We start from the raw sequence: 16,542 nt of genomic DNA, 5'->3' as shown, positions 1-16,542 counted from the left end.
TTAAAATGTGTCAAATGTTTTGTAGTTTTGACAAAGAAATGGAGTCACTTTCTAAGGCCTTCTCTGTGTCTTTTACAGATCGAAATGAAAAAGCTTACAGCACCTGGGATTCCCAGGCGGTCTTCCATCCAAGTACTAACCAGGCCCTACTCTGCTTAGCTTCTGAGATCAGACGAGATCAGGCAGAGCCAGAGAGGTATGGCCGTAAGCAACTGTATGTCCTCTTCCTAATCTTTTAAAATGTGTCTAAGGTTTTGGAGTTTTGATAATGAAAAAGGAGTCACTTTCTAATGCCTTCTCGATTTCTTCCAGAGAGAGAAATGAAAAAGCTTACGGCACCTGGGATTCCCAGGCGGTCTTCCATCCAAGTACTAACCAGGCCCTACTCTGCTTAGCTTCTGAGATCAGACGAGATCAGGCGGAGCCAGAGAGGTATGGCCGTAAGCAACTGTATGTCCTCTACCTAATCTTTTAAAATGTGTCAAAGGTTTTGGAGTTTTGACAATGAAATGGAGTCACTTTCTAAGTTCTTCTTTGTGTCTTTTACAGATCGAAATAAAAAAGCTTACAGCACCTGGGATTCCCAGGCGGTCTTCCATCCAAGTACTAACCAGGCCCTACTCTGCTTAGCTTCTGAGATCAGACGAGATCAGGCGAAGCCAGAGAGGTATGGCCGTAAGCAACTGTATGTCCTCTTCCTAATATTTTAAAATGTGTCAAAGGTTTTGGAGTTTAGATAATGAAAAAGGAGTCACTTTCTAATGCCTTCTCGATTTCTTCCAGAGAGAGAAATGAAAAAGCTTACGGCACCTGGGATTCCGAGGCGGTCTTCCATCCAAGTACTAACCAGGCCCTACTCTGCTTAGCTTCTGAGATCTGACGAGATCAGGCGGAGCCAGAGAGGTATGGCCGTAAGCAACTGTATGTCCTCTTCCTAATCTTTTAAAATGTGTCAAAGGTTTTGTAGTTTTGACAATGAAATGGAGTCACTTTCTAAGGCCTTCTCTGTGTCTTTTACAGATCGAAATGAAAAAGCTTACAGCACCTGGGATTCCCAGGCGGTCTTCCATCCAAGTACTAACCAGGCCCTACTCTGCTTAGCTTCTGAGATCAGACGGAGCCAGAGAGGTATGGCTGTAAGCAACTGTATGTCCTCTTCCTAATCTTTTAAAATGTGTCAAAGGTTTTGGAGTTTTGATAATGAAAAAGGAGTCACTTTCTAATGCCTTCTCGATTTCTTCCAGAGAGAGAAATGAAAAAGCTTACGGCACCTGGGATTCCCAGGCGGTCTTCCATCCAAGTACTAACCAGGCCCTACTCTGCTTAGCTTCTGAGATCAGACGAGATCAGGCGGAGCCAGAGAGGTATGGCCGTAAGCAACTGTATGTCCTCTACCTAATCTTTTAAAATGTGTCAAAGGTTTTGTAGTTTTGACAATTAAATGGAGTCACTTTCTAAGGCCTTCTCTGTGTCTTTTACAGATCGAAATGAAAAAGCGTACAGCACCTGGGATTCCCAGGCGGTCTTCCATCCAAGTACTAACCAGGCCCTACTCTGCTTAGCTTCTGAGATCAGACGAGATCAGGCGGAGCCAGAGAGGTATGGCCGTAAGCAACTGTATGTCCTCTTCCTAATCTTTTAAAATGTGTCAAAGGTTTTGGAGTTTTGATAATGAAAAAGGAGTCACTTTCTAATGCCTTCTCGATTTCTTCCAGAGAGAGAAATGAAAAAGCTTACGGCACCTGGGATTCCCAGGCGGTCTTCCATCCATGTACTAACCAGGCCCTACTCTGCTTAGCTTCTGAGATCAGACGAGATCAGGCGGAGCCAGAGAGGTATGGCCGTAAGAAACTGTATGTCCTCTTCCTAATCTTTTAAAATGTGTCAAAGGTTTTGTAGTTTTGACAATGAAATGGAGTCACTTTCTAAGGCCTTCTCTGTGTCTTTTACAGATCGAAATGAAAAAGCTTACAGCACCTGGGATTCCCAGGCGGTCTTCCATCCAAGTACTAACCAGGCCCTACTCTGCTTAGCTTCTGAGATCAGACGAGATCAGGCGGAGCCAGAGAGGTATGGCCGTAAGCAACTGTATGTCCTCTTCCTAATCTTTTAAAATGTGTCAAAGGTTTTGGAGTTTTGATAATGAAAAAGGAGTCACTTTCTAAGGCCTTCTCGATTTCTTCCAGAGAGAGAAATGAAAAAGCTTACGGCACCTGGGATTCCCAGGCGGTCTTCCATCCAAGTACTAACCAGGCCCTACTCTGCTTAGCTTCTGAGATCAGACGAGATCAGGCGGAGCCAGAGAGGTATGGCCGTAAGCAACTGTATGTCCTCTACCTAATCTTTTAAAATGTGTCAAAGGTTTTGTAGTTTTGACAATTAAATGGAGTCACTTTCTAAGGCCTTCTCTGTGTCTTTTACAGATCGAAATGAAAAAGCTTACGGCACCTGGGATTCCCAGGCGGTCTTCCATCCAAGTACTAACCAGGCCCTACTCTGCTTAGCTTCTGAGATCAGACGAGATCAGGCGAAGCCAGAGAGGTATGGCCGTAAGCAACTGTATGTCCTCTTCCTAATATTTTAAAATGTGTCAAAGGTTTTGGAGTTTAGATAATGAAAAAGGAGTCACTTTCTAATGCCTTCTCGATTTCTTCCAGAGAGAGAAATGAAAAAGCTTACAGCACCTGGGATTCCCAGGCGGTCTTCCATCCAAGTACTAACCAGGCCCTACTCTGCTTAGCTTCTGAGATCTGACGAGATCAGGCGGAGCCAGAGAGGTATGGCCGTAAGCAACTGTATGTCCTCTTCCTAATCTTTTAAAATGTGTCAAAGGTTTTGTAGTTTTGACAATGAAATGGAGTCACTTTCTAAGGCCTTCTCTGTGTCTTTTACAGATCGAAATGAAAAAGCTTACAGCACCTGGGATTCCCAGGCGGTCTTCCATCCAAGTACTAACCAGGCCCTACTCTGCTTAGCTTCTGAGATCTGACGAGATCAGGCGGAGCCAGAGAGGTATGGCCGTAAGCAACTGTATGTCCTCTTCCTAATCTTTTAAAATGTGTCAAAGGTTTTGTAGTTTTGACAAAGAAATGGAGTCACTTTCTAAGGCCTTCTCTGTGTCTTTTACAGATCGAAATGAAAAAGCTTACAGCACCTGGGATTCCCAGGCGGTCTTCCATCCAAGTACTAACCAGGCCCTACTCTGCTTAGCTTCTGAGATCAGACGAGATCAGGCAGAGCCAGAGAGGTATGGCCGTAAGCAACTGTATGTCCTCTTCCTAATCTTTTAAAATGTGTCTAAGGTTTTGGAGTTTTGATAATGAAAAAGGAGTCACTTTCTAATGCCTTCTCGATTTCTTCCAGAGAGAGAAATGAAAAAGCTTACAGCACCTGGGATTCCCAGGCGGTCTTCCATCCAAGTACTAACCAGGCCCTACTCTGCTTAGCTTCTGAGATCAGACGAGATCAGGCGGAGCCAGAGAGGTATGGCCGTAAGCAACCTTATGTCCTCTACCTAATCTTTTAAAATGTGTCAAAGGTTTTGGAGTTTTGACAATGAAATGGAGTCACTTTCTAAGTTCTTCTTTGTGTCTTTTACAGATCGAAATAAAAAAGCTTACAGCACCTGGGATTCCCAGGCGGTCTTCCATCCAAGTACTAACCAGGCCCTACTCTGCTTAGCTTCTGAGATCAGACGAGATCAGGCGAAGCCAGAGAGGTATGGCCGTAAGCAACTGTATGTCCTCTTCCTAATATTTTAAAATGTGTCAAAGGTTTTGGAGTTTAGATAATGAAAAAGGAGTCACTTTCTAATGCCTTCTCGATTTCTTCCAGAGAGAGAAATGAAAAAGCTTACGGCACCTGGGATTCCCAGGCGGTCTTCCATCCAAGTACTAACCAGGCCCTACTCTGCTTAGCTTCTGAGATCTGACGAGATCAGGCGGAGCCAGAGAGGTATGGCCGTAAGCAACTGTATGTCCTCTTCCTAATCTTTTAAAATGTGTCAAAGGTTTTGTAGTTTTGACAATGAAATGGAGTCACTTTCTAAGGCCTTCTCTGTGTCTGTTACAGATCGAAATGAAAAAGCTTACGGCACCTGGGATTCCCAGGCGGTCTTCCATCCAAGTACTAACCAGGCCCTACTCTGCTTAGCTTCTGAGATCAGACGAGATCAGGCGGAGCCAGAGAGGTATGGCCGTAAGCAACCTTATGTCCTCTACCTAATCTTTTAAAATGTGTCAAAGGTTTTGGAGTTTTGACAATGAAATGGAGTCACTTTCTAAGTTCTTCTTTGTGTCTTTTACAGATCGAAATAAAAAAGCTTATAGCACCTGGGATTCCCAGGCGGTCTTCCATCCAAGTACTAACCAGGCCCTACTCTGCTTAGCTTCTGAGATCAGACGAGATCAGGCGAAGCCAGAGAGGTATGGCCGTAAGCAACTGTATGTCCTCTTCCTAATATTTTAAAATGTGTCAAAGGTTTTGGAGTTTAGATAATGAAAAAGGAGTCACTTTCTAATGCCTTCTCGATTTCTTCCAGAGAGAGAAATGAAAAAGCTTACGGCACCTGGGATTCCCAGGCGGTCTTCCATCCAAGTACTAACCAGGCCCTACTCTGCTTAGCTTCTGAGATCTGACGAGATCAGGCGGAGCCAGAGAGGTATGGCCGTAAGCAACTGTATGTCCTCTTCCTAATCTTTTAAAATGTGTCAAAGGTTTTGTAGTTTTGACAATGAAATGGAGTCACTTTCTAAGGCCTTCTCTGTGTCTGTTACAGATCGAAATGAAAAAGCTTACAGCACCTGGGATTCCCAGGCGGTCTTCCATCCAAGTACTAACCAGGCCCTACTCTGCTTAGCTTCTGAGATCAGACGAGATCAGGCGGAGCCAGAGAGGTATGGCCGTAAGCAACTGTATGTCCTCTACCTAATCTTTTAAAATGTGTCAAAGGTTTTGTAGTTTTGACAATGAAAAAGGAGTCACTTTCTAATGCCTTCTCGATTTCTTCCAGAGAGAGAAATGAAAAAGCTTACGGCACCTGGGATTCCCAGGCGGTCTTCCATCCAAGTACTAACCAGGCCCTACTCTGCTTAGCTTCTGAGATCAGACGAGATCAGGCGGAGCCAGAGAGGTATGGCCGTAAGCAACTGTATGTCCTCTTCCTAATCTTTTAAAATGTGTCAAAGGTTTTGTAGTTTTGACAATGAAATGGAGTCACTTTCTAAGGCCTTCTCTGTGTCTTTTACAGATCGAAATGAAAAAGCTTACAGCACCTGGGATTCCCAGGCGGTCTTCCATCCAAGTACTAACCAGGCCCTACTCTGCTTAGCTTCTGAGATCAGACGAGATCAGGCGGAGCCAGAGAGGTATGGCCGTAAGCAACTGTATGTCCTCTTCCTAATATTTTAAAATGTGTCAAAGGTTTTGGAGTTTAGATAATGAAAAAGGAGTCACTTTCTAATGCCTTCTCGATTTCTTCCAGAGAGAGAAATGAAAAAGCTCACAGCACCTGGGATTCCCAGGCGGTCTTCCATCCAAGTACTAACCAGGCCCTACTCTGCTTAGCTTCTGAGATCTGACGAGATCAGGCGGAGCCAGAGAGGTATGGCCGTAAGCAACTGTATGTCCTCTTCCTAATCTTTTAAAATGTGTCAAAGGTTTTGTAGTTTTGACAATGAAATGGAGTCACTTTCTAAGGCCTTCTCTGTGTCTTTTACAGATCGAAATGAAAAAGCTTACAGCACCTGGGATTCCCAGGCGGTCTTCCATCCAAGTACTAACCAGGCCCTACTCTGCTTAGCTTCTGAGATCAGACGAGATCAGGCAGAGCCAGAGAGGTATGGCCGTAAGCAACTGTATGTCCTCTTCCTAATCTTTTAAAATGTGTCTAAGGTTTTGGAGTTTTGATAATGAAAAAGGAGTCACTTTCTAATGCCTTCTCGATTTCTTCCAGAGAGAGAAATGAAAAAGCTTACGGCACCTGGGATTCCCAGGCGGTCTTCCATCCAAGTACTAACCAGGCCCTACTCTGCTTAGCTTCTGAGATCAGACGAGATCAGGCGGAGCCAGAGAGGTATGGCTGTAAGCAACTGTATGTCCTCTACCTAATCTTTTAAAATGTGTCAAAGGTTTTGGAGTTTTGACAATGAAATGGAGTCACTTTCTAAGTTCTTCTTTGTGTCTTTTACAGATCGAAATAAAAAAGCTTACAGCACCTTAGGATTCCCAGGCGGTCTTCCATCCAAGTACTAACCAGGCCCTACTCTGCTTAGCTTCTGAGATCAGACGAGATCAGGCGAAGCCAGAGAGGTATGGCCGTAAGCAACTGTATGTCCTCTTCCTAATATTTTAAAATGTGTCAAAGGTTTTGGAGTTTAGATAATGAAAAAGGAGTCACTTTCTAATGCCTTCTCGATTTCTTCCAGAGAGAGAAATGAAAAAGCTTACGGCACCTGGGATTCCGAGGCGGTCTTCCATCCAAGTACTAACCAGGCCCTACTCTGCTTAGCTTCTGAGATCTGACGAGATCAGGCGGAGCCAGAGAGGTATGGCCGTAAGCAACTGTATGTCCTCTTCCTAATCTTTTAAAATGTGTCAAAGGTTTTGTAGTTTTGACAATGAAATGGAGTCACTTTCTAAGGCCTTCTCTGTGTCTTTTACAGATCGAAATGAAAAAGCTTACAGCACCTGGGATTCCCAGGCGGTCTTCCATCCAAGTACTAACCAGGCCCTACTCTGCTTAGCTTCTGAGATCAGACGAGATCAGGCGGAGCCAGAGAGGTATGGCCGTAAGCAACTGTATGTCCTCTTCCTAATCTTTTAAAATGTGTCAAAGGTTTTGGAGTTTTGATAATGAAAAAGGAGTCACTTTCTAATGCCTTCTCGATTTCTTCCAGAGAGAGAAATGAAAAAGCTTACGGCACCTGGGATTCCCAGGCGGTCTTCCATCCAAGTACTAACCAGGCCCTACTCTGCTTAGCTTCTGAGATCAGACGAGATCAGGCGGAGCCAGAGAGGTATGGCCGTAAGCAACTGTATGTCCTCTTCCTAATCTTTTAAAATGTGTCAAAGGTTTTGTAGTTTTGACAATGAAATGGAGTCACTTTCTAAGGCCTTCTCTGTGTCTTTTACAGATCGAAATGAAAAAGCTTACAGCACCTGGGATTCCCAGGCGGTCTTCCATCCAAGTACTAACCAGGCCCTACTCTGCTTAGCTTCTGAGATCAGACGAGATCAGGCGGAGCCAGAGAGGTATGGCCGTAAGCAACTGTATGTCCTCTTCCTAATCTTTTAAAATGTGTCAAAGGTTTTGGAGTTTTGATAATGAAAAAGGAGTCACTTTCTAATGCCTTCTCGATTTCTTCCAGAGAGAGAAATGAAAAAGCTTACGGCACCTGGGATTCCCAGGCGGTCTTCCATCCAAGTACTAACCAGGCCCTACTCTGCTTAGCTTCTGAGATCTGACGAGATCAGGCGGAGCCAGAGAGGTATGGCCGTAAGCAACTGTATGTCCTCTACCTAATCTTTTAAAATGTGTCAAAGGTTTTGTAGTTTTGACAATTAAATGGAGTCACTTTCTAAGTTCTTCTTTGTGTCTTTTACAGATCGAAATGAAAAAGCTTACAGCACCTGGGATTCCCAGGCGGTCTTCCATCCAAGTACTAACCAGGCCCTACTCTGCTTAGCTTCTGAGATCAGACGAGATCAGGCGAAGCCAGAGAGGTATGGCCGTAAGCAACTGTATGTCCTCTTCCTAATATTTTAAAATGTGTCAAAGGTTTTGGAGTTTAGATAATGAAAAAGGAGTCACTTTCTAATGCCTTCTCGATTTCTTCCAGAGAGAGAAATGAAAAAGCTTACAGCACCTGGGATTCCCAGGCGGTCTTCCATCCAAGTACTAACCAGGCCCTACTCTGCTTAGCTTCTGAGATCTGACGAGATCAGGCGGAGCCAGAGAGGTATGGCCGTAAGCAACTGTATGTCCTCTTCCTAATCTTTTAAAATGTGTCAAAGGTTTTGTAGTTTTGACAATGAAATGGAGTCACTTTCTAAGGCCTTCTCTGTGTCTTTTACAGATCGAAATGAAAAAGCTTACAGCACCTGGGATTCCCAGGCGGTCTTCCATCCAAGTACTAACCAGGCCCTACTCTGCTTAGCTTCTGAGATCTGACGAGATCAGGCGGAGCCAGAGAGGTATGGCCGTAAGCAACTGTATGTCCTCTTCCTAATCTTTTAAAATGTGTCAAAGGTTTTGTAGTTTTGACAAAGAAATGGAGTCACTTTCTAAGGCCTTCTCTGTGTCTTTTACAGATCGAAATGAAAAAGCTTACAGCACCTGGGATTCCCAGGCGGTCTTCCATCCAAGTACTAACCAGGCCCTACTCTGCTTAGCTTCTGAGATCAGACGAGATCAGGCAGAGCCAGAGAGGTATGGCCGTAAGCAACTGTATGTCCTCTTCCTAATCTTTTAAAATGTGTCTAAGGTTTTGGAGTTTTGATAATGAAAAAGGAGTCACTTTCTAATGCCTTCTCGATTTCTTCCAGAGAGAGAAATGAAAAAGCTTACGGCACCTGGGATTCCCAGGCGGTCTTCCATCCAAGTACTAACCAGGCCCTACTCTGCTTAGCTTCTGAGATCAGACGAGATCAGGCGGAGCCAGAGAGGTATGGCCGTAAGCAACTGTATGTCCTCTTCCTAATCTTTTAAAATGTGTCAAAGGTTTTGGAGTTTTGACAATGAAATGGAGTCACTTTCTAAGTTCTTCTTTGTGTCTTTTACAGATCGAAATAAAAAAGCTTACAGCACCTGGGATTCCCAGGCGGTCTTCCATCCAAGTACTAACCAGGCCCTACTCTGCTTAGCTTCTGAGATCAGACGAGATCAGGCGAAGCCAGAGAGGTATGGCCGTAAGCAACTGTATGTCCTCTTCCTAATATTTTAAAATGTGTCAAAGGTTTTGGAGTTTAGATAATGAAAAAGGAGTCACTTTCTAATGCCTTCTCGATTTCTTCCAGAGAGAGAAATGAAAAAGCTTACGGCACCTGGGATTCCCAGGCGGTCTTCCATCCAAGTACTAACCAGGCCCTACTCTGCTTAGCTTCTGAGATCTGACGAGATCAGGCGGAGCCAGAGAGGTATGGCCGTAAGCAACTGTATGTCCTCTTCCTAATCTTTTAAAATGTGTCAAAGGTTTTGTAGTTTTGACAATGAAAAAGGAGTCACTTTCTAATGCCTTCTCGATTTCTTCCAGAGAGAGAAATGAAAAAGCTTACGGCACCTGGGATTCCCAGGCGGTCTTCCATCCAAGTACTAACCAGGCCCTACTCTGCTTAGCTTCTGAGATCAGACGAGATCAGGCGGAGCCAGAGAGGTATGGCCGTAAGCAACTGTATGTCCTCTACCTAATCTTTTAAAATGTGTCAAAGGTTTTGTAGTTTTGACAATTAAATGGAGTCACTTTCTAAGGCCTTCTCTGTGTCTTTTACAGATCGAAATGAAAAAGCTTACAGCACCTGGGATTCCCAGGCGGTCTTCCATCCAAGTACTAACCAGGCCCTACTCTGCTTAGCTTCTGAGATCAGACGAGATCAGGCGAAGCCAGAGAGGTATGGCCGTAAGCAACTGTATGTCCTCTTCCTAATATTTTAAAATGTGTCAAAGGTTTTGGAGTTTAGATAATGAAAAAGGAGTCACTTTCTAATGCCTTCTCGATTTCTTCCAGAGAGAGAAATGAAAAAGCTCACAGCACCTGGGATTCCCAGGCGGTCTTCCATCCAAGTACTAACCAGGCCCTACTCTGCTTAGCTTCTGAGATCTGACGAGATCAGGCGGAGCCAGAGAGGTATGGCCGTAAGCAACTGTATGTCCTCTTCCTAATCTTTTAAAATGTGTCAAAGGTTTTGTAGTTTTGACAATGAAATGGAGTCACTTTCTAAGGCCTTCTCTGTGTCTTTTACAGATCGAAATGAAAAAGCTTACAGCACCTGGGATTCCCAGGCGGTCTTCCATCCAAGTACTAACCAGGCCCTACTCTGCTTAGCTTCTGAGATCTGACGAGATCAGGCGGAGCCAGAGAGGTATGGCCGTAAGCAACTGTATGTCCTCTTCCTAATCTTTTAAAATGTGTCAAATGTTTTGTAGTTTTGACAAAGAAATGGAGTCACTTTCTAAGGCCTTCTCTGTGTCTTTTACAGATCGAAATGAAAAAGCTTACAGCACCTGGGATTCCCAGGCGGTCTTCCATCCAAGTACTAACCAGGCCCTACTCTGCTTAGCTTCTGAGATCAGACGAGATCAGGCAGAGCCAGAGAGGTATGGCCGTAAGCAACTGTATGTCCTCTTCCTAATCTTTTAAAATGTGTCTAAGGTTTTGGAGTTTTGATAATGAAAAAGGAGTCACTTTCTAATGCCTTCTCGATTTCTTCCAGAGAGAGAAATGAAAAAGCTTACGGCACCTGGGATTCCCAGGCGGTCTTCCATCCAAGTACTAACCAGGCCCTACTCTGCTTAGCTTCTGAGATCAGACGAGATCAGGCGGAGCCAGAGAGGTATGGCCGTAAGCAACTGTATGTCCTCTACCTAATCTTTTAAAATGTGTCAAAGGTTTTGGAGTTTTGACAATGAAATGGAGTCACTTTCTAAGTTCTTCTTTGTGTCTTTTACAGATCGAAATAAAAAAGCTTACAGCACCTGGGATTCCCAGGCGGTCTTCCATCCAAGTACTAACCAGGCCCTACTCTGCTTAGCTTCTGAGATCAGACGAGATCAGGCGAAGCCAGAGAGGTATGGCCGTAAGCAACTGTATGTCCTCTTCCTAATATTTTAAAATGTGTCAAAGGTTTTGGAGTTTAGATAATGAAAAAGGAGTCACTTTCTAATGCCTTCTCGATTTCTTCCAGAGAGAGAAATGAAAAAGCTTACGGCACCTGGGATTCCGAGGCGGTCTTCCATCCAAGTACTAACCAGGCCCTACTCTGCTTAGCTTCTGAGATCTGACGAGATCAGGCGGAGCCAGAGAGGTATGGCCGTAAGCAACTGTATGTCCTCTTCCTAATCTTTTAAAATGTGTCAAAGGTTTTGTAGTTTTGACAATGAAATGGAGTCACTTTCTAAGGCCTTCTCTGTGTCTTTTACAGATCGAAATGAAAAAGCTTACAGCACCTGGGATTCCCAGGCGGTCTTCCATCCAAGTACTAACCAGGCCCTACTCTGCTTAGCTTCTGAGATCAGACGAGATCAGGCGGAGCCAGAGAGGTATGGCCGTAAGCAACTGTATGTCCTCTTCCTAATCTTTTAAAATGTGTCAAAGGTTTTGGAGTTTTGATAATGAAAAAGGAGTCACTTTCTAATGCCTTCTCGATTTCTTCCAGAGAGAGAAATGAAAAAGCTTACGGCACCTGGGATTCCCAGGCGGTCTTCCATCCAAGTACTAACCAGGCCCTACTCTGCTTAGCTTCTGAGATCTGACGAGATCAGGCGGAGCCAGAGAGGTATGGCCGTAAGCAACTGTATGTCCTCTTCCTAATCTTTTAAAATGTGTCAAAGGTTTTGTAGTTTTGACAATGAAATGGAGTCACTTTCTAAGGCCTTCTCTGTGTCTTTTACAGATCGAAATGAAAAAGCTTACAGCACCTGGGATTCCCAGGCTGTCTTCCATCCAAGTACTAACCAGGCCCTACTCTGCTTAGCTTCTGAGATCAGACGAGATCAGGCGGAGCCAGAGAGGTATGGCCGTAAGCAACTGTATGTCCTCTTCCTAATCTTTTAAAATGTGTCAAAGGTTTTGGAGTTTTGATAATGAAAAAGGAGTCACTTTCTAAGGCCTTCTCGATTTCTTCCAGAGAGAGAAATGAAAAAGCTTACGGCACCTGGGATTCCCAGGCGGTCTTCCATCCAAGTACTAACCAGGCCCTACTCTGCTTAGCTTCTGAGATCAGACGAGATCAGGCGGAGCCAGAGAGGTATGGCCGTAAGCAACTGTATGTCCTCTACCTAATCTTTTAAAATGTGTCAAAGGTTTTGTAGTTTTGACAATTAAATGGAGTCACTTTCTAAGTTCTTCTTTGTGTCTTTTACAGATCGAAATGAAAAAGCTTACAGCACCTGGGATTCCCAGGCGGTCTTCCATCCAAGTACTAACCAGGCCCTACTCTGCTTAGCTTCTGAGATCAGACGAGATCAGGCGAAGCCAGAGAGGTATGGCCGTAAGCAAATGTATGTCCTCTTCCTAATATTTTAAAATGTGTCAAAGGTTTTGGAGTTTAGATAATGAAAAAGGAGTCACTTTCTAATGCCTTCTCGATTTCTTCCAGAGAGAGAAATGAAAAAGCTTACAGCACCTGGGATTCCCAGGCGGTCTTCCATCCAAGTACTAACCAGGCCCTACTCTGCTTAGCTTCTGAGATCTGACGAGATCAGGCGGAGCCAGAGAGGTATGGCCGTAAGCAACTGTATGTCCTCTTCCTAATCTTTTAAAATGTGTCAAAGGTTTTGTAGTTTTGACAATGAAATGGAGTCACTTTCTAAGGCCTTCTCTGTGTCTTTTACAGATCGAAATGAAAAAGCTTACAGCACCTGGGATTCCCAGGCGGTCTTCCATCCAAGTACTAACCAGGCCCTACTCTGCTTAGCTTCTGAGATCTGACGAGATCAGGCGGAGCCAGAGAGGTATGGCCGTAAGCAACTGTATGTCCTCTTCCTAATCTTTTAAAATGTGTCAAAGGTTTTGTAGTTTTGACAAAGAAATGGAGTCACTTTCTAAGGCCTTCTCTGTGTCTTTTACAGATCGAAATGAAAAAGCTTACAGCACCTGGGATTCCCAGGCGGTCTTCCATCCAAGTACTAACCAGGCCCTACTCTGCTTAGCTTCTGAGATCAGACGAGATCAGGCAGAGCCAGAGAGGTATGGCCGTAAGCAACTGTATGTCCTCTTCCTAATCTTTTAAAATGTGTCTAAGGTTTTGGAGTTTTGATAATGAAAAAGGAGTCACTTTCTAATGCCTTCTCGATTTCTTCCAGAGAGAGAAATGAAAAAGCTTACGGCACCTGGGATTCCCAGGCGGTCTTCCATCCAAGTACTAACCAGGCCCTACTCTGCTTAGCTTCTGAGATCAGACGAGATCAGGCGGAGCCAGAGAGGTATGGCCGTAAGCAACTGTATGTCCTCTACCTAATCTTTTAAAATGTGTCAAAGGTTTTGGAGTTTTGACAATGAAATGGAGTCACTTTCTAAGTTCTTCTTTGTGTCTTTTACAGATCGAAATAAAAAAGCTTACAGCACCTGGGATTCCCAGGCGGTCTTCCATCCAAGTACTAACCAGGCCCTACTCTGCTTAGCTTCTGAGATCAGACGAGATCAGGCGAAGCCAGAGAGGTATGGCCGTAAGCAACTGTATGTCCTCTTCCTAATATTTTAAAATGTGTCAAAGGTTTTGGAGTTTAGATAATGAAAAAGGAGTCACTTTCTAATGCCTTCTCGATTTCTTCCAGAGAGAGAAATGAAAAAGCTTACGGCACCTGGGATTCCGAGGCGGTCTTCCATCCAAGTACTAACCAGGCCCTACTCTGCTTAGCTTCTGAGATCTGACGAGATCAGGCGGAGCCAGAGAGGTATGGCCGTAAGCAACTGTATGTCCTCTTCCTAATCTTTTAAAATGTGTCAAAGGTTTTGTAGTTTTGACAATGAAATGGAGTCACTTTCTAAGGCCTTCTCTGTGTCTTTTACAGATCGAAATGAAAAAGCTTACAGCACCTGGGATTCCCAGGCGGTCTTCCATCCAAGTACTAACCAGGCCCTACTCTGCTTAGCTTCTGAGATCAGACGAGATCAGGCGGAGCCAGAGAGGTATGGCCGTAAGCAACTGTATGTCCTCTTCCTAATCTTTTAAAATGTGTCAAAGGTTTTGGAGTTTTGATAATGAAAAAGGAGTCACTTTCTAATGCCTTCTCGATTTCTTCCAGAGAGAGAAATGAAAAAGCTTACGGCACCTGGGATTCCCAGGCGGTCTTCCATCCAAGTACTAACCAGGCCCTACTCTGCTTAGCTTCTGAGATCAGACGAGATCAGGCGGAGCCAGAGAGGTATGGCCGTAAGCAACTGTATGTCCTCTTCCTAATCTTTTAAAATGTGTCAAAGGTTTTGTAGTTTTGACAATGAAATGGAGTCACTTTCTAAGGCCTTCTCTGTGTATTTTACAGATCAAAATGAAAAAGCTTACAGCACCTGGGATTCCCAGGCGGTCTTCCATCCAAGTACTAACCAGGCCCTACTCTGCTTAGCTTCTGAGATCAGACGAGATCAGGCGGAGCCAGAGAGGTATGGCCGTAAGCAACTGTATGTCCTCTTCCTAATCTTTTAAAATGTGTCAAAGGTTTTGGAGTTTTGATAATGAAAAAGGAGTCACTTTCTAATGCCTTCTCGATTTCTTCCAGAGAGAGAAATGAAAAAGCTTACGGCACCTGGGATTCCCAGGCGGTCTTCCATCCAAGTACTAACCAGGCCCTACTCTGCTTAGCTTCTGAGATCTGACGAGATCAGGCGGAGCCAGAGAGGTATGGCCGTAAGCAACTGTATGTCCTCTTCCTAATCTTTTAAAATGTGTCAAAGGTTTTGTAGTTTTGACAATGAAATGGAGTCACTTTCTAAGGCCTTCTCTGTGTCTTTTACAGATCGAAATGAAAAAGCTTACAGCACCTGGGATTCCCAGGCTGTCTTCCATCCAAGTACTAACCAGGCCCTACTCTGCTTAGCTTCTGAGATCAGACGAGATCAGGCGGAGCCAGAGAGGTATGGCCGTAAGCAACTGTATGTCCTCTTCCTAATCTTTTAAAATGTGTCAAAGGTTTTGGAGTTTTGATAATGAAAAAGGAGTCACTTTCTAAGGCCTTCTCGATTTCTTCCAGAGAGAGAAATGAAAAAGCTTACGGCACCTGGGATTCCCAGGCGGTCTTCCATCCAAGTACTAACCAGGCCCTACTCTGCTTAGCTTCTGAGATCAGACGAGATCAGGCGGAGCCAGAGAGGTATGGCCGTAAGCAACTGTATGTCCTCTACCTAATCTTTTAAAATGTGTCAAAGGTTTTGTAGTTTTGACAATTAAATGGAGTCACTTTCTAAGTTCTTCTTTGTGTCTTTTACAGATCGAAATGAAAAAGCTTACAGCACCTGGGATTCCCAGGCGGTCTTCCATCCAAGTACTAACCAGGCCCTACTCTGCTTAGCTTCTGAGATCAGACGAGATCAGGCGAAGCCAGAGAGGTATGGCCGTAAGCAAATGTATGTCCTCTTCCTAATATTTTAAAATGTGTCAAAGGTTTTGGAGTTTAGATAATGAAAAAGGAGTCACTTTCTAATGCCTTCTCGATTTCTTCCAGAGAGAGAAATGAAAAAGCTTACAGCACCTGGGATTCCCAGGCGGTCTTCCATCCAAGTACTAACCAGGCCCTACTCTGCTTAGCTTCTGAGATCTGACGAGATCAGGCGGAGCCAGAGAGGTATGGCCGTAAGCAACTGTATGTCCTCTTCCTAATCTTTTAAAATGTGTCAAAGGTTTTGTAGTTTTGACAATGAAATGGAGTCACTTTCTAAGGCCTTCTCTGTGTCTTTTACAGATCGAAATGAAAAAGCTTACAGCACCTGGGATTCCCAGGCGGTCTTCCATCCAAGTACTAACCAGGCCCTACTCTGCTTAGCTTCTGAGATCTGACGAGATCAGGCGGAGCCAGAGAGGTATGGCCGTAAGCAACTGTATGTCCTCTTCCTAATCTTTTAAAATGTGTCAAAGGTTTTGTAGTTTTGACAAAGAAATGGAGTCACTTTCTAAGGCCTTCTCTGTGTCTTTTACAGATCGAAATGAAAAAGCTTACAGCACCTGGGATTCCCAGGCGGTCTTCCATCCAAGTACTAACCAGGCCCTACTCTGCTTAGCTTCTGAGATCAGACGAGATCAGGCAGAGCCAGAGAGGTATGGCCGTAAGCAACTGTATGTCCTCTTCCTAATCTTTTAAAATGTGTCTAAGGTTTTGGAGTTTTGATAATGAAAAAGGAGTCACTTTCTAATGCCTTCTCGATTTCTTCCAGAGAGAGAAATGAAAAAGCTTACGGCACCTGGGATTCCCAGGCGGTCTTCCATCCAAGTACTAACCAGGCCCTACTCTGCTTAGCTTCTGAGATCAGACGAGATCAGGCGGAGCCAGAGAGGTATGGCCGTAAGCAACTGTATGTCCTCTACCTAATCTTTTAAAATGTGTCAAAGGTTTTGGAGTTTTGACAATGAAATGGAGTCACTTTCTAAGTTCTTCTTTGTGTCTTTTACAGATCGAAATAAAAAAGCTTAGAGCACCTGGGATTCCCAGGCGGTCTTCCATCCAAGTACTAACCAGGCCCTACTCTGCTTAGCTTCTGAGATCAGACGAGATCAGGCGAAGCCAGAGAGGTATGGCCGTAAGCAACTGTATGTCCTCTTCCTAATATTTTAAAATGTGTCAAAGGTTTTGGAGTTTAGATAATGAAAAAGGAGTCACTTTCTAATGCCTTCTCGATT

At 44.2% G+C, this 16,542-nt stretch overlaps 69 non-coding genes and 1 pseudogene across 69 annotated transcripts; all 70 read right to left on the bottom strand.

Moving 5' to 3' along the window:
- Positions 1-91: 91 nt before the first annotated feature.
- Positions 92-210, bottom strand: LOC144398017 (5S ribosomal RNA). The gene has a single exon (XR_013460164.1). It is a non-coding gene; the product is annotated as a 5S ribosomal RNA (ribosomal RNA).
- A 117-nt stretch (positions 211-327) lies between these two features.
- Positions 328-446, bottom strand: LOC144401750 (5S ribosomal RNA). Its single transcript, XR_013463685.1, has one exon. It is a non-coding gene; the product is annotated as a 5S ribosomal RNA (ribosomal RNA).
- A 116-nt stretch (positions 447-562) lies between these two features.
- LOC144392480 (5S ribosomal RNA) lies at positions 563-681 on the bottom strand. Its single transcript, XR_013455873.1, has one exon. It is a non-coding gene; the product is annotated as a 5S ribosomal RNA (ribosomal RNA).
- Positions 682-798: 117 nt separating this feature from the next.
- Positions 799-917, bottom strand: LOC144398153 (5S ribosomal RNA). The gene has a single exon (XR_013460300.1). It is a non-coding gene; the product is annotated as a 5S ribosomal RNA (ribosomal RNA).
- A 116-nt stretch (positions 918-1,033) lies between these two features.
- On the bottom strand, positions 1,034-1,142 carry LOC144399899 (5S ribosomal RNA; annotated as a pseudogene).
- Positions 1,143-1,259: 117 nt separating this feature from the next.
- LOC144401749 (5S ribosomal RNA) lies at positions 1,260-1,378 on the bottom strand. Its single transcript, XR_013463684.1, has one exon. It is a non-coding gene; the product is annotated as a 5S ribosomal RNA (ribosomal RNA).
- Positions 1,379-1,494: 116 nt separating this feature from the next.
- On the bottom strand, positions 1,495-1,613 carry LOC144398608 (5S ribosomal RNA). Its single transcript, XR_013460755.1, has one exon. It is a non-coding gene; the product is annotated as a 5S ribosomal RNA (ribosomal RNA).
- A 117-nt stretch (positions 1,614-1,730) lies between these two features.
- LOC144399364 (5S ribosomal RNA) lies at positions 1,731-1,849 on the bottom strand. Its single transcript, XR_013461509.1, has one exon. It is a non-coding gene; the product is annotated as a 5S ribosomal RNA (ribosomal RNA).
- Positions 1,850-1,965: 116 nt separating this feature from the next.
- Positions 1,966-2,084, bottom strand: LOC144396401 (5S ribosomal RNA). Its single transcript, XR_013458547.1, has one exon. It is a non-coding gene; the product is annotated as a 5S ribosomal RNA (ribosomal RNA).
- Positions 2,085-2,201: 117 nt separating this feature from the next.
- Positions 2,202-2,320, bottom strand: LOC144401748 (5S ribosomal RNA). The gene has a single exon (XR_013463683.1). It is a non-coding gene; the product is annotated as a 5S ribosomal RNA (ribosomal RNA).
- A 116-nt stretch (positions 2,321-2,436) lies between these two features.
- LOC144400884 (5S ribosomal RNA) lies at positions 2,437-2,555 on the bottom strand. The gene has a single exon (XR_013462819.1). It is a non-coding gene; the product is annotated as a 5S ribosomal RNA (ribosomal RNA).
- Positions 2,556-2,672: 117 nt separating this feature from the next.
- LOC144389980 (5S ribosomal RNA) lies at positions 2,673-2,791 on the bottom strand. The gene has a single exon (XR_013454028.1). It is a non-coding gene; the product is annotated as a 5S ribosomal RNA (ribosomal RNA).
- Positions 2,792-2,907: 116 nt separating this feature from the next.
- LOC144389977 (5S ribosomal RNA) lies at positions 2,908-3,026 on the bottom strand. The gene has a single exon (XR_013454024.1). It is a non-coding gene; the product is annotated as a 5S ribosomal RNA (ribosomal RNA).
- A 116-nt stretch (positions 3,027-3,142) lies between these two features.
- On the bottom strand, positions 3,143-3,261 carry LOC144398016 (5S ribosomal RNA). Its single transcript, XR_013460163.1, has one exon. It is a non-coding gene; the product is annotated as a 5S ribosomal RNA (ribosomal RNA).
- Positions 3,262-3,378: 117 nt separating this feature from the next.
- Positions 3,379-3,497, bottom strand: LOC144396400 (5S ribosomal RNA). Its single transcript, XR_013458546.1, has one exon. It is a non-coding gene; the product is annotated as a 5S ribosomal RNA (ribosomal RNA).
- Positions 3,498-3,613: 116 nt separating this feature from the next.
- On the bottom strand, positions 3,614-3,732 carry LOC144392469 (5S ribosomal RNA). Its single transcript, XR_013455862.1, has one exon. It is a non-coding gene; the product is annotated as a 5S ribosomal RNA (ribosomal RNA).
- A 117-nt stretch (positions 3,733-3,849) lies between these two features.
- LOC144397611 (5S ribosomal RNA) lies at positions 3,850-3,968 on the bottom strand. The gene has a single exon (XR_013459757.1). It is a non-coding gene; the product is annotated as a 5S ribosomal RNA (ribosomal RNA).
- Positions 3,969-4,084: 116 nt separating this feature from the next.
- On the bottom strand, positions 4,085-4,203 carry LOC144401747 (5S ribosomal RNA). The gene has a single exon (XR_013463682.1). It is a non-coding gene; the product is annotated as a 5S ribosomal RNA (ribosomal RNA).
- A 116-nt stretch (positions 4,204-4,319) lies between these two features.
- LOC144398730 (5S ribosomal RNA) lies at positions 4,320-4,438 on the bottom strand. Its single transcript, XR_013460877.1, has one exon. It is a non-coding gene; the product is annotated as a 5S ribosomal RNA (ribosomal RNA).
- Positions 4,439-4,555: 117 nt separating this feature from the next.
- LOC144397599 (5S ribosomal RNA) lies at positions 4,556-4,674 on the bottom strand. Its single transcript, XR_013459745.1, has one exon. It is a non-coding gene; the product is annotated as a 5S ribosomal RNA (ribosomal RNA).
- A 116-nt stretch (positions 4,675-4,790) lies between these two features.
- Positions 4,791-4,909, bottom strand: LOC144396399 (5S ribosomal RNA). Its single transcript, XR_013458545.1, has one exon. It is a non-coding gene; the product is annotated as a 5S ribosomal RNA (ribosomal RNA).
- Positions 4,910-5,026: 117 nt separating this feature from the next.
- On the bottom strand, positions 5,027-5,145 carry LOC144401745 (5S ribosomal RNA). Its single transcript, XR_013463680.1, has one exon. It is a non-coding gene; the product is annotated as a 5S ribosomal RNA (ribosomal RNA).
- Positions 5,146-5,261: 116 nt separating this feature from the next.
- LOC144396397 (5S ribosomal RNA) lies at positions 5,262-5,380 on the bottom strand. The gene has a single exon (XR_013458543.1). It is a non-coding gene; the product is annotated as a 5S ribosomal RNA (ribosomal RNA).
- A 117-nt stretch (positions 5,381-5,497) lies between these two features.
- Positions 5,498-5,616, bottom strand: LOC144397524 (5S ribosomal RNA). Its single transcript, XR_013459670.1, has one exon. It is a non-coding gene; the product is annotated as a 5S ribosomal RNA (ribosomal RNA).
- Positions 5,617-5,732: 116 nt separating this feature from the next.
- On the bottom strand, positions 5,733-5,851 carry LOC144398015 (5S ribosomal RNA). The gene has a single exon (XR_013460162.1). It is a non-coding gene; the product is annotated as a 5S ribosomal RNA (ribosomal RNA).
- A 117-nt stretch (positions 5,852-5,968) lies between these two features.
- LOC144398720 (5S ribosomal RNA) lies at positions 5,969-6,087 on the bottom strand. Its single transcript, XR_013460867.1, has one exon. It is a non-coding gene; the product is annotated as a 5S ribosomal RNA (ribosomal RNA).
- A 116-nt stretch (positions 6,088-6,203) lies between these two features.
- Positions 6,204-6,323, bottom strand: LOC144399509 (5S ribosomal RNA). The gene has a single exon (XR_013461655.1). It is a non-coding gene; the product is annotated as a 5S ribosomal RNA (ribosomal RNA).
- Positions 6,324-6,440: 117 nt separating this feature from the next.
- Positions 6,441-6,559, bottom strand: LOC144398152 (5S ribosomal RNA). Its single transcript, XR_013460299.1, has one exon. It is a non-coding gene; the product is annotated as a 5S ribosomal RNA (ribosomal RNA).
- A 116-nt stretch (positions 6,560-6,675) lies between these two features.
- Positions 6,676-6,794, bottom strand: LOC144396396 (5S ribosomal RNA). The gene has a single exon (XR_013458542.1). It is a non-coding gene; the product is annotated as a 5S ribosomal RNA (ribosomal RNA).
- Positions 6,795-6,911: 117 nt separating this feature from the next.
- LOC144401744 (5S ribosomal RNA) lies at positions 6,912-7,030 on the bottom strand. The gene has a single exon (XR_013463679.1). It is a non-coding gene; the product is annotated as a 5S ribosomal RNA (ribosomal RNA).
- Positions 7,031-7,146: 116 nt separating this feature from the next.
- LOC144396395 (5S ribosomal RNA) lies at positions 7,147-7,265 on the bottom strand. The gene has a single exon (XR_013458541.1). It is a non-coding gene; the product is annotated as a 5S ribosomal RNA (ribosomal RNA).
- Positions 7,266-7,382: 117 nt separating this feature from the next.
- Positions 7,383-7,501, bottom strand: LOC144397588 (5S ribosomal RNA). Its single transcript, XR_013459734.1, has one exon. It is a non-coding gene; the product is annotated as a 5S ribosomal RNA (ribosomal RNA).
- Positions 7,502-7,617: 116 nt separating this feature from the next.
- LOC144392458 (5S ribosomal RNA) lies at positions 7,618-7,736 on the bottom strand. The gene has a single exon (XR_013455851.1). It is a non-coding gene; the product is annotated as a 5S ribosomal RNA (ribosomal RNA).
- Positions 7,737-7,853: 117 nt separating this feature from the next.
- LOC144389972 (5S ribosomal RNA) lies at positions 7,854-7,972 on the bottom strand. Its single transcript, XR_013454021.1, has one exon. It is a non-coding gene; the product is annotated as a 5S ribosomal RNA (ribosomal RNA).
- Positions 7,973-8,088: 116 nt separating this feature from the next.
- LOC144389971 (5S ribosomal RNA) lies at positions 8,089-8,207 on the bottom strand. Its single transcript, XR_013454020.1, has one exon. It is a non-coding gene; the product is annotated as a 5S ribosomal RNA (ribosomal RNA).
- Positions 8,208-8,323: 116 nt separating this feature from the next.
- On the bottom strand, positions 8,324-8,442 carry LOC144398014 (5S ribosomal RNA). The gene has a single exon (XR_013460161.1). It is a non-coding gene; the product is annotated as a 5S ribosomal RNA (ribosomal RNA).
- A 117-nt stretch (positions 8,443-8,559) lies between these two features.
- LOC144401743 (5S ribosomal RNA) lies at positions 8,560-8,678 on the bottom strand. The gene has a single exon (XR_013463678.1). It is a non-coding gene; the product is annotated as a 5S ribosomal RNA (ribosomal RNA).
- A 116-nt stretch (positions 8,679-8,794) lies between these two features.
- LOC144392447 (5S ribosomal RNA) lies at positions 8,795-8,913 on the bottom strand. Its single transcript, XR_013455840.1, has one exon. It is a non-coding gene; the product is annotated as a 5S ribosomal RNA (ribosomal RNA).
- A 117-nt stretch (positions 8,914-9,030) lies between these two features.
- LOC144397577 (5S ribosomal RNA) lies at positions 9,031-9,149 on the bottom strand. The gene has a single exon (XR_013459723.1). It is a non-coding gene; the product is annotated as a 5S ribosomal RNA (ribosomal RNA).
- A 117-nt stretch (positions 9,150-9,266) lies between these two features.
- On the bottom strand, positions 9,267-9,385 carry LOC144401742 (5S ribosomal RNA). Its single transcript, XR_013463677.1, has one exon. It is a non-coding gene; the product is annotated as a 5S ribosomal RNA (ribosomal RNA).
- Positions 9,386-9,501: 116 nt separating this feature from the next.
- LOC144392436 (5S ribosomal RNA) lies at positions 9,502-9,620 on the bottom strand. Its single transcript, XR_013455829.1, has one exon. It is a non-coding gene; the product is annotated as a 5S ribosomal RNA (ribosomal RNA).
- A 117-nt stretch (positions 9,621-9,737) lies between these two features.
- Positions 9,738-9,856, bottom strand: LOC144397523 (5S ribosomal RNA). The gene has a single exon (XR_013459669.1). It is a non-coding gene; the product is annotated as a 5S ribosomal RNA (ribosomal RNA).
- A 116-nt stretch (positions 9,857-9,972) lies between these two features.
- LOC144389970 (5S ribosomal RNA) lies at positions 9,973-10,091 on the bottom strand. Its single transcript, XR_013454019.1, has one exon. It is a non-coding gene; the product is annotated as a 5S ribosomal RNA (ribosomal RNA).
- A 116-nt stretch (positions 10,092-10,207) lies between these two features.
- On the bottom strand, positions 10,208-10,326 carry LOC144398013 (5S ribosomal RNA). Its single transcript, XR_013460160.1, has one exon. It is a non-coding gene; the product is annotated as a 5S ribosomal RNA (ribosomal RNA).
- A 117-nt stretch (positions 10,327-10,443) lies between these two features.
- LOC144401741 (5S ribosomal RNA) lies at positions 10,444-10,562 on the bottom strand. Its single transcript, XR_013463676.1, has one exon. It is a non-coding gene; the product is annotated as a 5S ribosomal RNA (ribosomal RNA).
- Positions 10,563-10,678: 116 nt separating this feature from the next.
- On the bottom strand, positions 10,679-10,797 carry LOC144392425 (5S ribosomal RNA). The gene has a single exon (XR_013455818.1). It is a non-coding gene; the product is annotated as a 5S ribosomal RNA (ribosomal RNA).
- A 117-nt stretch (positions 10,798-10,914) lies between these two features.
- On the bottom strand, positions 10,915-11,033 carry LOC144398151 (5S ribosomal RNA). The gene has a single exon (XR_013460298.1). It is a non-coding gene; the product is annotated as a 5S ribosomal RNA (ribosomal RNA).
- A 116-nt stretch (positions 11,034-11,149) lies between these two features.
- On the bottom strand, positions 11,150-11,268 carry LOC144396394 (5S ribosomal RNA). The gene has a single exon (XR_013458540.1). It is a non-coding gene; the product is annotated as a 5S ribosomal RNA (ribosomal RNA).
- A 117-nt stretch (positions 11,269-11,385) lies between these two features.
- LOC144397566 (5S ribosomal RNA) lies at positions 11,386-11,504 on the bottom strand. The gene has a single exon (XR_013459712.1). It is a non-coding gene; the product is annotated as a 5S ribosomal RNA (ribosomal RNA).
- Positions 11,505-11,620: 116 nt separating this feature from the next.
- Positions 11,621-11,739, bottom strand: LOC144399489 (5S ribosomal RNA). Its single transcript, XR_013461635.1, has one exon. It is a non-coding gene; the product is annotated as a 5S ribosomal RNA (ribosomal RNA).
- A 117-nt stretch (positions 11,740-11,856) lies between these two features.
- Positions 11,857-11,975, bottom strand: LOC144401740 (5S ribosomal RNA). Its single transcript, XR_013463675.1, has one exon. It is a non-coding gene; the product is annotated as a 5S ribosomal RNA (ribosomal RNA).
- Positions 11,976-12,091: 116 nt separating this feature from the next.
- Positions 12,092-12,210, bottom strand: LOC144392414 (5S ribosomal RNA). Its single transcript, XR_013455807.1, has one exon. It is a non-coding gene; the product is annotated as a 5S ribosomal RNA (ribosomal RNA).
- A 117-nt stretch (positions 12,211-12,327) lies between these two features.
- On the bottom strand, positions 12,328-12,446 carry LOC144389969 (5S ribosomal RNA). Its single transcript, XR_013454018.1, has one exon. It is a non-coding gene; the product is annotated as a 5S ribosomal RNA (ribosomal RNA).
- A 116-nt stretch (positions 12,447-12,562) lies between these two features.
- Positions 12,563-12,681, bottom strand: LOC144389968 (5S ribosomal RNA). The gene has a single exon (XR_013454017.1). It is a non-coding gene; the product is annotated as a 5S ribosomal RNA (ribosomal RNA).
- A 116-nt stretch (positions 12,682-12,797) lies between these two features.
- Positions 12,798-12,916, bottom strand: LOC144398011 (5S ribosomal RNA). The gene has a single exon (XR_013460158.1). It is a non-coding gene; the product is annotated as a 5S ribosomal RNA (ribosomal RNA).
- Positions 12,917-13,033: 117 nt separating this feature from the next.
- LOC144401739 (5S ribosomal RNA) lies at positions 13,034-13,152 on the bottom strand. The gene has a single exon (XR_013463674.1). It is a non-coding gene; the product is annotated as a 5S ribosomal RNA (ribosomal RNA).
- A 116-nt stretch (positions 13,153-13,268) lies between these two features.
- LOC144392392 (5S ribosomal RNA) lies at positions 13,269-13,387 on the bottom strand. Its single transcript, XR_013455785.1, has one exon. It is a non-coding gene; the product is annotated as a 5S ribosomal RNA (ribosomal RNA).
- A 117-nt stretch (positions 13,388-13,504) lies between these two features.
- On the bottom strand, positions 13,505-13,623 carry LOC144398150 (5S ribosomal RNA). Its single transcript, XR_013460297.1, has one exon. It is a non-coding gene; the product is annotated as a 5S ribosomal RNA (ribosomal RNA).
- A 116-nt stretch (positions 13,624-13,739) lies between these two features.
- LOC144396393 (5S ribosomal RNA) lies at positions 13,740-13,858 on the bottom strand. Its single transcript, XR_013458539.1, has one exon. It is a non-coding gene; the product is annotated as a 5S ribosomal RNA (ribosomal RNA).
- A 117-nt stretch (positions 13,859-13,975) lies between these two features.
- LOC144401738 (5S ribosomal RNA) lies at positions 13,976-14,094 on the bottom strand. The gene has a single exon (XR_013463673.1). It is a non-coding gene; the product is annotated as a 5S ribosomal RNA (ribosomal RNA).
- Positions 14,095-14,210: 116 nt separating this feature from the next.
- LOC144396392 (5S ribosomal RNA) lies at positions 14,211-14,329 on the bottom strand. The gene has a single exon (XR_013458538.1). It is a non-coding gene; the product is annotated as a 5S ribosomal RNA (ribosomal RNA).
- A 117-nt stretch (positions 14,330-14,446) lies between these two features.
- LOC144397555 (5S ribosomal RNA) lies at positions 14,447-14,565 on the bottom strand. Its single transcript, XR_013459701.1, has one exon. It is a non-coding gene; the product is annotated as a 5S ribosomal RNA (ribosomal RNA).
- Positions 14,566-14,681: 116 nt separating this feature from the next.
- On the bottom strand, positions 14,682-14,800 carry LOC144399488 (5S ribosomal RNA). Its single transcript, XR_013461634.1, has one exon. It is a non-coding gene; the product is annotated as a 5S ribosomal RNA (ribosomal RNA).
- A 117-nt stretch (positions 14,801-14,917) lies between these two features.
- LOC144401737 (5S ribosomal RNA) lies at positions 14,918-15,036 on the bottom strand. Its single transcript, XR_013463672.1, has one exon. It is a non-coding gene; the product is annotated as a 5S ribosomal RNA (ribosomal RNA).
- Positions 15,037-15,152: 116 nt separating this feature from the next.
- LOC144392381 (5S ribosomal RNA) lies at positions 15,153-15,271 on the bottom strand. The gene has a single exon (XR_013455774.1). It is a non-coding gene; the product is annotated as a 5S ribosomal RNA (ribosomal RNA).
- A 117-nt stretch (positions 15,272-15,388) lies between these two features.
- LOC144389967 (5S ribosomal RNA) lies at positions 15,389-15,507 on the bottom strand. The gene has a single exon (XR_013454016.1). It is a non-coding gene; the product is annotated as a 5S ribosomal RNA (ribosomal RNA).
- Positions 15,508-15,623: 116 nt separating this feature from the next.
- Positions 15,624-15,742, bottom strand: LOC144389965 (5S ribosomal RNA). The gene has a single exon (XR_013454015.1). It is a non-coding gene; the product is annotated as a 5S ribosomal RNA (ribosomal RNA).
- A 116-nt stretch (positions 15,743-15,858) lies between these two features.
- LOC144398010 (5S ribosomal RNA) lies at positions 15,859-15,977 on the bottom strand. The gene has a single exon (XR_013460157.1). It is a non-coding gene; the product is annotated as a 5S ribosomal RNA (ribosomal RNA).
- A 117-nt stretch (positions 15,978-16,094) lies between these two features.
- On the bottom strand, positions 16,095-16,213 carry LOC144401736 (5S ribosomal RNA). The gene has a single exon (XR_013463671.1). It is a non-coding gene; the product is annotated as a 5S ribosomal RNA (ribosomal RNA).
- A 116-nt stretch (positions 16,214-16,329) lies between these two features.
- LOC144399392 (5S ribosomal RNA) lies at positions 16,330-16,448 on the bottom strand. The gene has a single exon (XR_013461537.1). It is a non-coding gene; the product is annotated as a 5S ribosomal RNA (ribosomal RNA).
- Between the last annotated feature and the right edge of the window lie 94 nt (positions 16,449-16,542).

Source organism: Gasterosteus aculeatus, chromosome 2 (assembly GCF_964276395.1).
Source record: "Gasterosteus aculeatus chromosome 2, fGasAcu3.hap1.1, whole genome shotgun sequence".
NCBI classification, from domain to species: Eukaryota; Metazoa; Chordata; class Actinopteri; order Perciformes; family Gasterosteidae; genus Gasterosteus; species Gasterosteus aculeatus.
This window is presented reverse-complemented; position numbering and strand designations above follow the sequence as displayed.